General features: G+C 39.4%; 1 non-coding gene across 1 annotated transcript; it reads right to left on the bottom strand.

Annotated features, from left to right (window-relative positions):
- Window positions 1-494: 494 nt before the first annotated feature.
- LOC130983838 (small nucleolar RNA R71) lies at window positions 495-602 on the bottom strand. The gene has a single exon (XR_009087811.1). It is a non-coding gene; the product is annotated as a small nucleolar RNA R71 (small nucleolar RNA).
- Between the last annotated feature and the right edge of the window lie 15,888 nt (window positions 603-16,490).

Genomic DNA, 16,490 nt, shown 5'->3' with positions numbered 1-16,490 from the left:
CTGAAAGGACCTTGAAGCAAAAGCTAAGAGAAGCTAAAGCACAACTCTCTATAGAGGTTCTAACAGAAATCTTCAAAGAAGAAGAACCCATGGCAGCCGAAAACAACAACAATGCCAACAATGCAAGAAAGGTGCTGGGTGACTTTACTGCACCTACTCCTGACTTCTATGGGAGAAGCATCTCTATCCCTGCCATTGGAGCAAACAACTTTGAGCTTAAGCCTCAATTAGTTTCTCTAATGCAACAGAATTGCAAGTTCCATGGACTTCCATTGGAAGATCCTCATCAGTTTTTAGCTGAATTCTTGCAAATCTGTGACACTGTCAAGACCAATGGGGTTGACCCTGATGTCTACAGACTTATGCTATTCCCTTTTGCTGTAAAAGACAGAGCTAGGATATGGTTAGACTCACAACCTAAAGAAAGCCTGAACTCTTGGGAAAAGCTAGTCAATGCCTTCCTGGCAAAGTTCTTTCCACCTCAAAAATTGAGTAAGCTTAGAGTGGAAGTCCAAACCTTCAGACAGAAGGAAGGTGAATCCCTCTATGAAGCTTGGGAAAGATACAAACAATTGATCAGAAAGTGTCCTTCTGACATGCTTTCTGAATGGAGCATCATATGTATCTTCTATGATGGTCTGTCTGAACTGTCCAAGATGTCATTGGATAGTTCTGCAGGAGGATCTCTTCATCCGAGGAAGACGCCTACAGAAGCTCAAGAACTCATTGAAATGGTTGCAAATAATCAATTCATGTACACTTCTGAAAGGAATCCTGTGAACAATGGGATGAATCAGAAAAAAGGAGTTCTTGAGATTGATACTCTGAATGCCATATTGGCTCAGAACAAAATATTGACTCAGCAAGTCAATATGATTTCTCAAAGTCTGTCTGGGATGCAAGCTACACCAGGCAGTACTAAGGATGCTTCATCTGAAGAAGAAGCCTATGATCCTGAGAACCCTTCAATGGAAGAGGTGAATTACATGGGAGAACCCTATGGAAACACCTATAATCCTTCATGGAGAAATCATCCAAATCTCTCATGGAAGGATCAACAGAGACCTCAACAAGGTTTCAACAACAATAATAGTGGAAGAAACAGGTTTAGCAATGGCAAGCCTTTTCCATCATCTCCTCAGCAACATACAGAGAATTCTAAGCAGAGCCACTCTGACTTAGCAACCATGGTCTCTGATCTAATCAAAACCACTCAAAGTTTCATGACTGAAACAAGGTCCTCCATTAGGAACTTGGAGGCACAAGTGGGTCAGCTGAGTAAGAAAGTTACTGAACTCCCTCCTAGTACTCTTCCAAGCAATACAGAAGAGAATCTAAAAGGAGAGTGCAAGGTCATCAACATGGCCGAATTTGGAGAGGAGAAAGAGGTAGTGATCGCCATTGAGGAAGACCTCAATGGACGTCCACTAGCCTCCAATGAGTTCCCTAATGAGGAACCATGGGAATCTGAGGCTCACACTGAGACCATAGAGATTCCATTGGATTTACTTCTGCCATTCATGAGCTCTAATGAGTATTCTTCCTCCGAAGAGGATGAGTATGTCACTGAAGAGCAAGTTGTTAAATACCTTGGAGCAATCATAAAGCTAAATGACAGGTTATTTGGTAATGAGACTTGGGAGAACAAACCTCCTTTGCTCACCAAAGAACTGGATGACTTGTTTAGGCAGAAATTACCTCAAAAGAGACAAGATCCTGGGAAGTTTTCAATACCTTGTACCATAGGCACCATGACCTTTAAGAAGGCTCTGTGTGACCTAAGGTCAAGCATAAACCTCATGCCTCTCTCTGTAATGGAGAAGCTAGGGATCTTTGAGGTGCAAGCTGCAAGAATCTCACTAGAGATGGCAGACAATTCAAGAAAACAAGCTTATGGGCTTGTAGAGGATGTTCTGGTAGAGATTGAAGACCATTACATCCCTGCTGATTTCATAGTTCTAGAGACTGGGAAGTGCATGGATGAATCCATCATCCTTGGCAGACCCTTCCTAGCCACAGCAAAGGCTGTGATTGATGTTGACAGAGGAGAATTGATCATTCAAGTGAATGAAGAATCCTTTGTGTTTAAGGCTCAAGGATATCCCTCTGTAACCATGGAGAAGAAGCATGAAGAGCTTCTCTCAAAACAGAGTCAAACAGAGCCCCCACAGTCAAACTCTAAGTTTGGTGTTGGGAGGCCACAACCAACTTCTAAGTTTGGTGTTGAACCCCCACATTCAAACTCTAAGTTTGGTGTTGGGAGGTCCCAACATTGCTCTGAGTATCTGTGAGGCTCCATGAGAGCCCTCTATCAAGCTACTGACATTAAAGAAGCGCTTGTTGGGAGGCAACCCAATGTTATGTTTAATCTATTTTCCTTTGTTATTTTATGTTTTCTGTAGGTTGATGATCATGGGAAGTCACAAAATCAATTGAAAAAGCAAAAACAGAATGAAAAACAGAAAGAAAAATAGCACACCCTGGAGGAAGATCTTGCTGGCGTTTAAACGCCAGTAAGGGCAGCAAATGGGCATTTAACGCTCAGTCTGGCACCATTCTGGGCGTTTAACGCCAGAAAGGGGCACCAGACTGGCGTTAAACGCCAGAAATGGGCACCAGCCCGGCGTTTAACGCCAGAATTGGCATAAAGAGCATTTTTGCTCGCCACTTGGTGCAGGGATGAATTTTCCTTGACACCTCAGGATCTGTGGACCCCACAGGATCCCCACTTACCCCACCACCCTCTCTCTTCTTCTTCACCTATTCACCAATCACCTCAACTACTCTTCCCCAAAAATCCCTCACCTATCAAATCCTACTATTCTCTTCACCACTCACATCCATCCTTCATAAAACCCCACCTACCTCACCATTCAATTTCAAATCACTTTCCCTCCCAAACCCACCCATAATGGCCGAACCCTACCCCTCTCTCCACCCCTATATAAACCCATCTTCACCACCTCATTTTCACACAACTACAACACTACTTCTCTCCCTTTGGCCGAACCACAAAGCCACCTCCATCTCCTCTATTTCTTCTTCTTCTACTCTCTTCTTTCTTCTTTTGCTCGAGGACGAGCAAACCTTTTAAGTTTCGTGTGGTAAAAGCATTGCTTTTTGTTTTTCGATAACCATTTATGGCACATAAGGCCGGAGAAACCTCTAGAAAGAGGAAAGGGAAGGCAAAAGCTTCCACCTCCGAGTCATGGGAGATGGAGAGATTCACCTCAAGGGTGCATCAAGACCACTTCTATGAAGTTGTGGCCTTGAAGAAGGTGATCCCCGAGGTCCCTTTCAATCTCAAAAAGAGTGAATATCCAAAGATCCGACATGAGATCCAAAGAAGAGGTTGGAAAGTTCTTACCAACCCCATTCAACAAGTCGGAATCTTAATGGTTCAAGAGTTCTATGCCAATGCATGGATCACCAAGAACCATGATCAAAGTGTGAACCCGAACCCAAAAAATTGGCTTACAATGGTTCGGAAGAAATGCTTACATTTTAGTCCGAAAAATGTAAGGTTGGCATTCAACTTGCCCATGATGCAAGGAGATGAACACCCCTACACTAGAAGGGTCAACTTTGATCAAAGGTTGGACCAAGTCCTCATAGACATTTGTGAAGAGGGCGCTCAATAGAAGAGAGATTCAAGAAGGAAGCCGGTTCAACTGAGAAGGCATGACCTCAAGCCCGTGGCTAGGGGATGGTTGGAGTTTATCCAACGCTCAATCATTCCCACTAGCAACCGGTCTGAAGTTACTATAGACCGGACCATCATGATTCATAGCATCATGATTGGGGAGGAAGTAGAAGTTCATGAGGTTATAGCCCAAGAACTTTATAAGGTGGCAGACAAGTCCTCTACCTTGGCAAGGTTAGCCTTTCCTTATCTCATTTGTCACCTCTGTTATTCAGTTGGAATTGACATAGAGGGAGACATCCCCATTGATGAGGACAAGCCCATCACTAAGAAAAGGATGGAGCAAACAAGAGATCCCACTCATCATGAAATCCCTGAGATACCTCAAGGAATGCACTTTCCTCCACAAAACTATTGGGAGCAAATAAACACCTCCTAGGAGAATTGAGTTCCAACATGGGACAGCTAAGGGTGGAGCACCAAGAACATTCCATCCTCCTCCATGAAATCAAAGAAGATCAAAGAATCATGAGAGAGGAGCAACAAAGGCAAGGAAGAGAAATTGAGGAGCTCAAGCACTCCAAAAGATCTTCAAGAGGAAGAACAAGCCGCCATCACTAAGGTGGACCCGTTCTTTATTCTCCTTGTTCTTTATTTTTCTGTTTTTCGAAAATTATGCTTATGTTTATCTATGTTTGTGTCTTATGGTCATTAGTTTCTTAGTGTCTATGCCTTAAAGATATGAATGTCCTATGAATCCATCACCTTTCTTGAATGAAAAATGTTCTTAATTGAAAAAGAGAAGAATTGCATGAATTTTGAATTTTATAACAGATTAATTATTTTGATGTGGTGGCAATACTTTGACTTCTGAATGTATGCTTGAACAGTGCATATGTCTTTTGAATTTGTTGTTCATGAATGGTTGGCTCTTGAAAGAATGGTGAGAACGGAGACACGTTACTGAGGATCTGAAAAATCATAAAAATGATTCTTGAAGCAAGAAAAAGCAGTGAATACAAAAAAAAGAGAGAGAAAAAAAGGAGAAAAACGAAAAGAAAAAAAGAAAGAAATAAAGTTGTGATCCAAGGCAAAAAGAGTGTGCTTAAGAACCTTGGACACCTCTAATTGGGGACTCTAGCAAAGCTGAGTCACAATCTGAAAAGGTTCACCTAATTATGTATCTGTGGCATGTATGTATCCGGTGGTAATACTGGAAGATAGAGTGCTTTGGGCCACGGCCAAGACTCATAAAGTAGCTGTGTTCAAGAATCATCATACTTAACTAGGAGAATCAATAACACTATCTGGATTCTGAGTTCCTATAAAAGTCAATCATTCTGAATTTCAAAGGACAGAGTGAGATGCCAAAACTGTTTAGAGGCAAAAAGCTAAAAGCCCCACTCATCTAATTAATACTGATCTTCATAGATGTTTTTGGAATTCATTGCATATTCTCTTCTTTTTGTCTTATTTGATTTTCAGTTGCATGGGGACAAGCAACAATTTAAGTTTGGTGTTGTGATGAGCGGATAATTTATACGCTTTTTGGCATTGTTTTTAGTATGTTTTAGTTAGTTTTTATTATATTTTTATTAGTTTTTAGTTAAAATTCACTTTTCTGGACTTTACTATGAGTTTGTGTGTTTTCTGTGATTTCAGGTATTTTCTGGCTGAAATTGAGGGACCTGAGCAAAAATCTGATTCAGAGGCTGAAAAGGACTGCAGATGCTGTTGGATTCTGACCTCCCTGCACTCGAAGTGGATTTTTTGGAGCTACAGAAGCCCAATTGGCGCGTTCTCAACTGCGTTGGAAAGTAAACATCCTGGGCTTTCCAGCAATGTATAATAGTTTATACTTTGCCTGAGATTTGATGGCCCAAACCGACGTTCCAAATCAGCTCAAAACTGCCCGGCGTTAAACGTCGGAACTGGCACAAGAATGGGAGATAAACGCCCAAACTGGCATAAAACCAGGCGTTTAACTCCAAGAAAAGTCTCTACACATGAAAGCTTCAATGCTCAGCCCAAGCACACACCAAGTGGGCCCGGAAGTGGATTTTTATGTCATTTACTCATTTCTGTAAACCCTAGGCTACTAGTTCTCTGCAAATAGGACCTTTTACTATTGTATTTTCATCTTTAGATCTTTGAATCTTTTGATCACGTTTTGGGGGCTGGCCTCTCGGCCATGCCTAGACCTTGTTCTTATGTATTTTCAACGGTGGAGTTTCTACATACCATAGATTAAGGTGTGGAGCTCTGTTGTACCTCGAGTATTAATGCAATTACTATTGTTCTTCTATTCAATTCAGCTTGTTCTTGTTCTAAGATATTCATTTGCACCCAAGAACATGATGAATGTGATGATTATGTGACGCTCATCATCATTCTCACTTATGAACGCGTGCCTGACAACCACTTCCGTTCTACAAGCAAACAAGGCTTGAATGTTTATCTCTTGGATTCCTTAATCGGAATCTTCGTGGTATAAGCTAGAATTGATGGCGGCATTCAAGAGAATCCGGAAGTTCTAAACCTTGTCTGTGTTATTCTGAGTAGGATTCAAGGATTGAATGACTGTGACGAGCTTCAAACTCCTGAAGGCTGGGCGTTAGTGACAGACGCAAAAGAATCACTGGATTCTATTCCAACCTGATTGAGAACCGACAGATGATTAGCCATGCTGTGACAGAGCGCGTTGAACATTTTCACTGAGAGGACGGGACTGTAGCCACTGACAACGGTGATGCCCAACATACAGCTTGTCATGGAAAGGAGTAAGAAGGATTGGAGGAAGACAGTAGGAAAGCAGAGAGACGGAAGGGACAAAGCATCTCCATACGCTTATCTGAAATTCTCACCAATGAATTACACAAGTATCTCTATCTTTAGTTAATGCTTTATTCATAAATCATTCATAACCATTTGAATCTGCTTGACTGAGATTTACAAGGTGACCATAGCTTGCTTCATACCAACAATCTCCGTGGGATCGACCTTTACTCGCGTAAGATTTATTACTTGGACGACCCAGTGCACTTGCTGGTTAGTTGTGCGAAGTTGTGAAGAGTTGAGATTGCAATTGAGCGTACTATGTTGATAGCGCCATTGATGATCACAATTTCGTGCACCAGCAACCCAGCCATTAACAAAGCTTATTTGTTAATTAAATGATAATTTTACAGGTTCATATTAATTATCTTCAAGGTAAAGTAGCAATTGCATGAGTTCACAGAGTTACAGAAGGATTCAGAGGATAGAATAGCAAAAAGAAGCTCACTGGTGCGAAAATGCCAGTAAAAGCTAGTTTGGGCGTTAAACACCCAAAAGAAGCATCTACAAGGTGTTTAACGCCAGTAGGGATAGCCATTTGGGTGTTAAACGCCAGAATGGATACCATTTTGGGCGTTTAACGCCAGATTTGCAGCATCCTGGCGTTCAGAAAAATGCCCAGTGATAAAGGATTTTCTGGCGTTTAACGCCAGCCAGAAGCTACAGCTGGGCGTTAAACGCCCAGGAGAAGCTACAGATGGGCGTTAAACGCCCAAAACATGCAGAAGTTGGGCGTTTAACGCCAGGATTGTGGGGAGAAGGTAACTTTGTTTTCACTTCAAATTTTTTCCATTTTTCATGTTTCAATTCATGATTTCTTGCATAAACATGTTACAAACTCTCATCTTTCAACTTCAATTTCGACAAATTTTTAAACCTAAACATATTTCTTAATTTTTCTTCAATATCTTTTCAAACCTTTTTCAAAATTCATTTATCTTTTTGAATTCTTTTCAAATCTTTTTAAATTCTTCTCAAATCTTTTTAAAACTCATCATATCTTCTTTTCAGAATTCAGATTTATCTTTTTCAAATATCTTTCATATCCTTTCAATTTTAAATTACATCTTTTTTCTATCATGCTTATCTTTTACAAATCATATCTTCTATCTTATCTTCTTCAAAAATTTTCAAAAACCCACCCCTTCCCTTTAAATCCGCGTTTGGCCTCCCTCCTCTCCTCCACAATTCGAACTTGGCTCTCCCTCTATCCCTCTCCTTTCCTTTCTTTTGCTTGAGGACAAGCAAACCTCTAAGTTTGGTGTGTTTATCCGTGATCACTAGCCAACACCCACTAAGATCATGGCTCCTAAGGGAAAACAAACCACTCCAAGAGGCAAGAAAGAGAATATTCTAAAACCACTTTGGAATCAAGGAAAGTTCTTAACCAAAGAACATTCAGACCATTACTACAAAATAATGGGTCTAAGGTCAGTGATCCCGGAAGTTAAATTCGATCTGAAAGAAGACGAATATCCGGAGATACAAGAGCAAATTCGAAACAGAAACTGGGAAATCCTAGCTAATCCTGAAACAAAGGTGGGAAAAAACATGGTTCAGGAATTCTACTCTAATCTGTGGCAAACAGACAGGCAGAGAATAGCTGGAACCGCCTTCTATGACTATCGAACTCTGATCAGAGGGAAGATTGTTCACCTCCACCTTGACAAAATAAGAGAGATCTTCAAGCTGCCTCAACTGCAAGATGACCCAGACTCCTTTAATAGGAGAATGATGAGAACAAATAAGAGCTTGGACACAATTCTAGAGGACATATGCCTCCCTGGAATCAAGTGGACAACCAACACAAAGGGTGTCCCAAACCAACTCAAGAGAGGAGATCTCAAATCAGTCGCCAGAGGCTGGCTGGACTTCATTGGGTGTTCTATACTGCCCACTAGCAACCGCTATGAAGTCACCATCAAAAGAGCAGTAATGATCCATTGCATTATGTTGGAAAAAGAAGTGGAAGTTCATCAGCTGATTTCTTGTGAACTTTACACAATTGCAAACAAGAACTCCAAAGATGCCAAATTGGCTTATCCAAACTTAATCTCTATGCGATGTAAAGATGCTGAGGTAAAGATGGAAGAAAATGAGTATATCTCAGTTGAGCAACCAATCACCAAAAAATCAATGGAAGGACAACAACTGCAGGACAACCCCATCAAGAGGAAAGCACAGGAGTTCCTCCCAGAAATTCCTCAAATTGAATACTGGGAGCGTCTTGAAGCATCTATTACCAAGTTGCAAGAAGCTATGGACCAACTAAAAGAAGAACAGAAAAATCAAAATAGCATGCTTTGCAAACTGCTTGGGGAACAAGAAGAGCAAGGGCGTGAACTGAAGGAACTAAAGCGTCAGAAGCTATCTCTTGAAGGGTCAAGCACCCCATAGACTAAAGGAGCACCCACTTCCCAAAATAAAGGTTGTTGAGTCCTAATCTTAGCCTTAACTCTGTGATAATTGTTCTTATTAGGAATTTACTTTAGAAGTTATATATGAGTAGTAGTAATTAGTATTTTTATTTTGATTTTATCTCTAATTAAGCTATAATTTATTTTTCTCATCATCATCAAACATGGATAAAATAGCAGATTTTTAGAATAAGGAGGCAATATTTTTTCGATTTTTTAATAAAAAAATTCAAATTATTTATATGTGGTGGCAATATTTTTTGTCTTCTGAATGAATGCCTGAACAGTGCATAATTTTGATAGTGGAGTTTATGAATGTTAAATCTGTTGGCTCTTGAAGGAATGATGAACAAGAGAAATGTTATTGATGATCTGAAAAACCATGAAATTGATTCTTAAAAGCAAGAAAAAGCAGTGAAAAACAAAGCTTGAAAAAAAATAAAAGAAAAGGAAAAAGCAAGCAGAAAAAGCCAATAGCCCCTTAAACCAAAAGGCAAGGGTAAAAAGAATCCAAGGCTTTGAGCATCAATGGATAGGAGGGCCTAAAGGAATAAAATCCTGGCCTAAGCGGCTAAATCAAGCTGTCCCTAACCATGTGCTTGTGTCATGAAGGTCCAAGTGAAGAGCTTGAGACTGAGTGGTTAAAGTCGTGATCCAAAGCAAAAGAGTGTGCCTAAGAACTCTGGACACCTCTAAATGGGGACTTTAGCAAAGCTGAGTCACAATCTGAAAAAGTTCACCCAGTTATGTGTCTGTGGCATTTATGTATTGGTGGTAATACTGGAAAACAAAATACTTAGGGTCACAGCCAAGACTTATAAGTAATTGTGTTCAAGAATCAACATATTGAAATAGGAGAACCAATAACATTATCTGAATTCTGAGTTCCTATGGATGCCAATCATTCTGAATTTCAAAGGATAAAGTGAGATGCCAAAACTGTTCGGAAGCAAAAAGCTACTAGTCCCGTTCATCTAATTAGAATCTGAGCTTCACTTAAAACTCTGAGATATTATTGCTTCTTGATTTCTTTTTATCCTATTTTATTTATCTAGTTGCTTGGAGACAAGCAATGGTTTAAGTTTGGTGTTGTGATGAGCGGATATTTTATACGCTTTTTTGGGGTATTTTCATGTAGTTTTTAGTATGTTCTAGTTAGTTTTTAGTATATTTTTATTAGTTTTTAGGCAAAATTCATATTTTTGGATGTCACTATGAGTTTGTGTGTTTTTTTGTGATTTCAGGTATTTTCTGGCTGAAATTGAGAGATCTGAGCAAAAATCTGATTCATGCTGAAAAAGGACTACTGATGCTGTTGGATCCTGACCTCTCTGCACTCAGAATGGAATTTTTGGAGCTACGGGAGTCCAATTGGCGCGCTCTCAATTGTGTTAGAAAGTAGACATCCAGGGATTTTTAGAAATATATAATAGTTTATACTTTGCTTGAAGAAAAATGACATAAACTGGCGTTTAAACGCCAGTTCCATGTTCCATTCTGGCATTAAACGCCAGAAACAGGTTGCAAATTGGAGTTAAAAGCCCAAAACAGGTTACAACCTGGCGTTTAACTCCAGAAACAGCCCAGGCACGTGAAAAGTTCAAGTCTCAGCCCCAGCACACACCAAGTGGGCCACAGAAGTGGATTTATGCACTATCTATCTCAGTTTACTCATTTTCTGTAAACCTAGGTTACTAGTTTAGTATTTAAACAACTTTTAGAGATTTATTTTGTACCTCATGACATTTTAGATCTGAACTTTGTATCTTTGACGGCATGAGTCTCTAAACTCCATTGTTGGGGGTGAGGAGCTCTGCTGTGTCTCGATGGATTAATGCAACTATTTCTGTTTTCTATTCAAACATGCTTTTTTCTATCTAAGATATTCATTCGCACTTCAATATGATGAATGTGATGATCCGTGACACTCATCACTATTCTCAATCTATGAATGCGTGATTGACAACCACCTCCATTCAACCTTAGATTGAATGAGTATCTCTTGGATTCCTTAATCAGAGTCTTCGTGGTATAAACTAGAACCCATTGGCAGCATTCTTGAGAATCCAGAAAGTCTAAACCTTGTCTGTGGTATTCCAAGTAGGATTCAGGGATTGGATGACTGTGACAAGCTTCAAACTCACAAAGGTTGGGCGTAGTGACAGACGCAAAAGGATCAATGGATCCTATTCCAACATGAGTGAGAACCGACAGATGATTAGCCGTGCGGTGATAGCGCACCTGGACCATTTTCACTGAGAGGACGGATGGTAGCCATTGACAACGGTGATCCACCAACATACAGCTTGCCATAGGAGGAACCTTGCGTGCGTGAAGAAGAAGACAGGGGGAAAGCATAGATTCAGAAGACAAAGCATCTCCAAAACTCCAACATATTCTCCAGTACTGCATAACAAGTACTATTTAATCCATGCTTTTTATTTACTACCAATTAAAACTGAGATTTATTATTATCTTTACTAAGAGTTACAAGATAACCATAGCTTGCTTCAAGCCGACAATCTCCGCGGGATTCGACCCTTACTCACATAAGGTATTACTTGGATGACCCAGTGCACTTGCTGGTTAGTGGTACGAGTTGTGAAAAGTGTGATTTACAATTTCGTGCATCACCCTGCAAACAAAATGGAGAAAAGCAATGCAATCCATAATAATTCAAGCATAAAACAAAATAGCATCAAAGTTAAGTTTGGTACAGTCATCCAAGACAAATGAAAATAGTTCCACTGAGTCAAATACCCAGAGAGCAAAATAACAGAGCATTCAGCAGCAGCAGCAGCAACAGGGAGCAAACTTAGGCATCAGAATTTTCTTCATTAGATTCCAGAACATCATCTTCTTTATCGAAAGGAGCCATGTCCTCATCAACTGAATCCAAATGCTTTTAAGAGCAAGTTTACCCTTTCAAGAGATTTTAGCGAAGCCTTTTCATTTTGCAATGCAAGCTTTTTAGCTTCTTTGCTGGATTTTACCATTTTCTTAGACATGGTAGCAAACTCCAAGAGAACATCTTTACCTTTAGCATGTTGCGGTACACCACCACCTTTGATTGTAGACACTTTATTCTCAACATGCTCATTACTCAAATCAACATTAAAATGCTCAATCAAGCAAGTAAAAAAACATACCATATGGCAAGTCATATGATGAATCATAAAGTAAGCTAAAGATATGGGAATGGAGTTCAAAACAACATAAAGAACAAGGGTGTCATTAACAGCTACCCTCAGATTTGATCCACTTTTTAGAAGTAAAAGAACTGTCATTAATGCTAGGAACAAACAGAATCAATAAAATCACAATTTTTCAACAAAACTCAAATCTAACATTCCCAAACTATTCCTTAATGAACAGAACCTATCTTCACACAAAGGTTTAGTGAATATGCCAGCCAGTTGCTCTTTGGATTTCACAAATTGAATATCAATAGTACCTTTTTGCACATGTTCTCTAATGAAATGATATCTAACTTCAATGTGCTAGTTCTAGAGTGCAGAACAGGATTTTTAGAAATTTTTATTGCAATCATATTATCACAAAATAAAAGGTATACTATTGATCTTCAATTTATAATCCTCTAATTGAGTTTTTAACCAAATTAATTGAGAACAAGCAGCGGCAGATATGTATTCAGCTTTAGCCGTGGATAGTGCAACAGTGGCTTGTTTCTTGCTTGACCACATGTTGAGTGAGCTTCCAAGGAAGCAACACATTCCAGATGTACTTCTTCTATCTACTCGATCACCCGCATAATCTGCATCACAATACCCTACTGCACAAAACTCATTAGACTTAGGATACCATAAGCCGAAATCACAAGTTCCCTTAATGTATCTTATGATTCTCTTAACAGCTAAAAGATGGGATTCTTTTAGATGAGATTGAAATTTTGAGCATACACCCACACTTTGAACAATATCCATTCTAGAGGACGTAGGATATATAAGTGAGCCAATCATTCCTCTATACCGTGTTTCATCCACATCTTTACCATTTTTATCTTATCAAGTTTAGTGTTTGGATGCATAGGTGTTCCCATAGGTTTGAAATTTTCAAAGCCAAATTTCTTGACTAATTCTTTTGTATATTTACCTTGGTGAATAAAAATACCACTAGGAGTTTGTTTGATTTGAAGACCAAGAAAAAAAGGTTAATTCACCCATCAAACTCATTTCAAACTCACTTGTCATAAGTTTTCCAAACTCTTCACACAAGGTTTCATTGGTCGAACCAAACACAATATCATCCACATAAACTTGAAAAAGAAGAATATCATCATTAGATACTTTTATAAATAGAGTTGTATCGGTGATTCCCTTTTGAAACTGATTTTCCAACAAGAAGGCACTAAACCTTTCATACCAAGCTCTTGGAGCTTGTCTAAGGCCATAAAGGGCCTTTGAGAGTTTAAAAACATGATTTCGAAATTTTTTACTTTCAAAACCTGGGAGTTGAGCCACAAATACTTCTCTATCTATAAAGCCATTAAGGAAAGCACATTTAACATCCATTTGGAACATTCTAAAACCCTTATGGGCAACATAGGCAAGAAGCAACCTAATTGCTTCGATTCTAGCTATCGGGGCAAAAAACTCATCAAAATCAAATCCTTTCTCTTGATCGTAACCTTAGGCCACTAATCTAGCCTTGTTACAAACAACACTACTATCTTCACCCAATTTATTTTTAAAGATCCACTTTGTACCGGTTACCTTCTTACCATTTGGATTTGGTACAAGGGTCCAAACCTTATTCTTTTCAAATTGAGCTAGCTCTTCTTCCATGACTTTCACCTATGAAGGGTCTTCAAGAGCTTGCTTCATATTGAGAGGCTCCAATTGGGACAAGAAAGCAATATTGCTTTGATCAACTTGCTTCTTACTTGAGGATCTTGTAGTTATGCCTTGAGATGGGCCACCAATGATGAAATCATGAGGGTAGCCTTTCAGAAACTTCCATTCTCTTGGCCTTTGAGGTAAGGTTCTGCCTTGATGAGCTTCAGTAGACTGTTCTGTTCCGAATTCTCTGGCTTGTTCAGGAGACAAAACCGAAATGTCTCCTCCTTCCTGATGAGACATTTCAGGACGGACAGATTCATCACTTGGGATAGTTTTGGGATTTTCTTGACTTGGTTGATGGTTCATATCAGCTTCACTTCCTGCCTCATCTTCTAACACAACACTGGGAATTGAATTAGTATCACAAAAAGACACGTGTATGGATTCCTCTATGGTTCCATGTTCCTTGAGGTAAATTCTATACACTTTGCTAGTGGTGGAGTATCCAACAAACATTCCTTCATAGGATTTTGGATCAAATTTTCCAAGATTTTCTTTATTGTTAAGAACAAAACATTTGCATCAAAAAATATGGAAATACATAAGATTAGGAGGGGTTCCTTTCCAAAGCTCATATGGAGTTTTTTTTAAACCTTTCCGAATGATGGTTCTATTCATAATATAACACGATGTATTTACAGCTTCTGCCCACAAAAATTTTGGTACATCATTTTCACAAAGCATTGCCCTAGTCATTTCTTGAAGGTTTCTGATGAGCGGATAATTTATACGCTTTTTGGCATTGTTTTTAGGTAGTTTTTAGTAAGTTCAAGCTACTTTTAGGGATGTTTTCATTAGTTTTTATGTTAAATTCACATTTCTGGACTTTACTATGAGTTTGTGTATTTTTCTGTGATTTCAGGTAATTTCTGGCTGAAATTGAGGGACTTGAGCAAAACTCTGAAAAAGGCTGACAAAAAGGACTGCTGATGCTGTTGGAATCTGACCTCCCTGCATTCGAAATGGATTTTCTGGAGCTAGAGAACTCCAAATGGCGCACTCTCAACGGCGTTGGAAATTAGACATCCAGAGCTTTCCAGCAATATATAATAGTCCATACTTTATTCGGGAATTGACGACGTAAAGTGGCGCTCAACGCCAAGTACATGCTGCTGTCTGGAGTTAAACGCCAGAAACACGTCATAACCCGGCGTTGAACGCCAGAAACACGCTATAACTCGGCGTTTAACTCCAAGAAAAGCCTCAGCTCGTGCATAGATCAAGCTCAGCCCAAGCATACACCAAGTGGGCCCCGAAAGTGGATTTATGCATCAATTACTTACTCATGTAAACCCTAGTAGCTAGTCTAGTATATATAGAACATTTAACTATTGTATTAGACGTCTTTTGACCACGTTTCATCTTTGGTCTCAGTTTTGTTTTATTCTTCATCTTAAGAGGCTATTGATCACGTTTTGGGGGGCTGGCCATTCGGCCATGCCTGAACCTTTCACTTATGTATTTTCAACGGTGGAGTTTCTACACACCATAGATTAAGGGTGTGGAGCTCTGCTGTACCTCAAGTTTCAATACAATTACTATTACTTTCTATTCAATTCTCTTTTATTCTTATTCCAAGATATACGTTGCACAACACTTTGATGAATGTGATGATCCGTGACACTCATCATCATTCTCACCTATGAACGTGCGTGACTGACAACCACTTCCGTTCTACCTTAGGCCGGGCGCATATCTCTTAGATTCCCCAACAGAATCTTCGTGGTATAAGCTAGATAGATGGCGGCATTCATGGGGATCCGGAAGGTCTAACCTTGTCTGTGGTATTCCGAGTAGGATCCTGGGAATCCGAAAAGTCTAACCTTGTCTGTGGTATTCCGAGTAGGATTCCGGTATTGAATGACTATGACGAGCTTCAAACTCCTGAAGGCTGGGTGTTAGTGACAGACACAAAAGAATCAATGGATTCTACTCCAACCTTATTGAGAACCGACAGATGATTGGCCGTGCTGTGACAGAGCATTTGTACCATTTTCACTGAGAGGATGGGATGTAGCCATCAACAAGGGTGATGCCTCCAGACGATTAGCCGTGCAGTGACAGCGCATAGGACCATTTTCCCGAGAGGATTAAAAGTAGCCATTGATGATGGTGATGCCCTACATACAGCTTGCCATGGAAAGGAGTAAGAAGGATTGGATGAAAGCAATAAGAAAGTAGAGACTCGAAAGGATTCTAGCATCTCCACACGCCTATCTGAAATTCCCACTATTGATTTACATAAGTATTTCTATCCCTTTTTATTTTCTATTTATTATTAATTTTTGAAACCCATAACCATTTAATCTGCCTAACTGAGATTTACAAGGTGACCATAGCTTGCTTCATACCAACAATCTCTGCGGGATCGACCCTTACTCACGTAAGGTATTACTTGGATGACCCAGTACACTTGCTGGTTAAGTTGAACGGAGTTGTGTACACACATAGCCAAGAGCCATAATATTGATTCCATACAATAACAAAGAGTACTACATTGATGTGATCACAATTTCGTCCACCAATTTTTTGGCGCCGTTGCCGGGGATTGTTCGAGTATGGACAACTGACGGTTCATCTTGTTGCTCAGATTAGGTAATTTTCTTTTCAAAAACTTTTTCAAATTTTTCTTTTCTTTTTCATTTTTCCAAAAATATTTTCGAAAAAATTAATAAAAATCCAAAAAAATTAATAAAATCATAAAAATAAAAAAATATTTTGTGTTTCTTGTTTGAG

Source organism: Arachis stenosperma, chromosome 5 (assembly GCF_014773155.1).
Source record: "Arachis stenosperma cultivar V10309 chromosome 5, arast.V10309.gnm1.PFL2, whole genome shotgun sequence".
NCBI classification, from domain to species: Eukaryota; Viridiplantae; Streptophyta; class Magnoliopsida; order Fabales; family Fabaceae; genus Arachis; species Arachis stenosperma.
The sequence above is the reverse complement of the archived record's forward strand: the minus strand, read 5'-3'. Positions and strand labels throughout refer to the sequence as shown.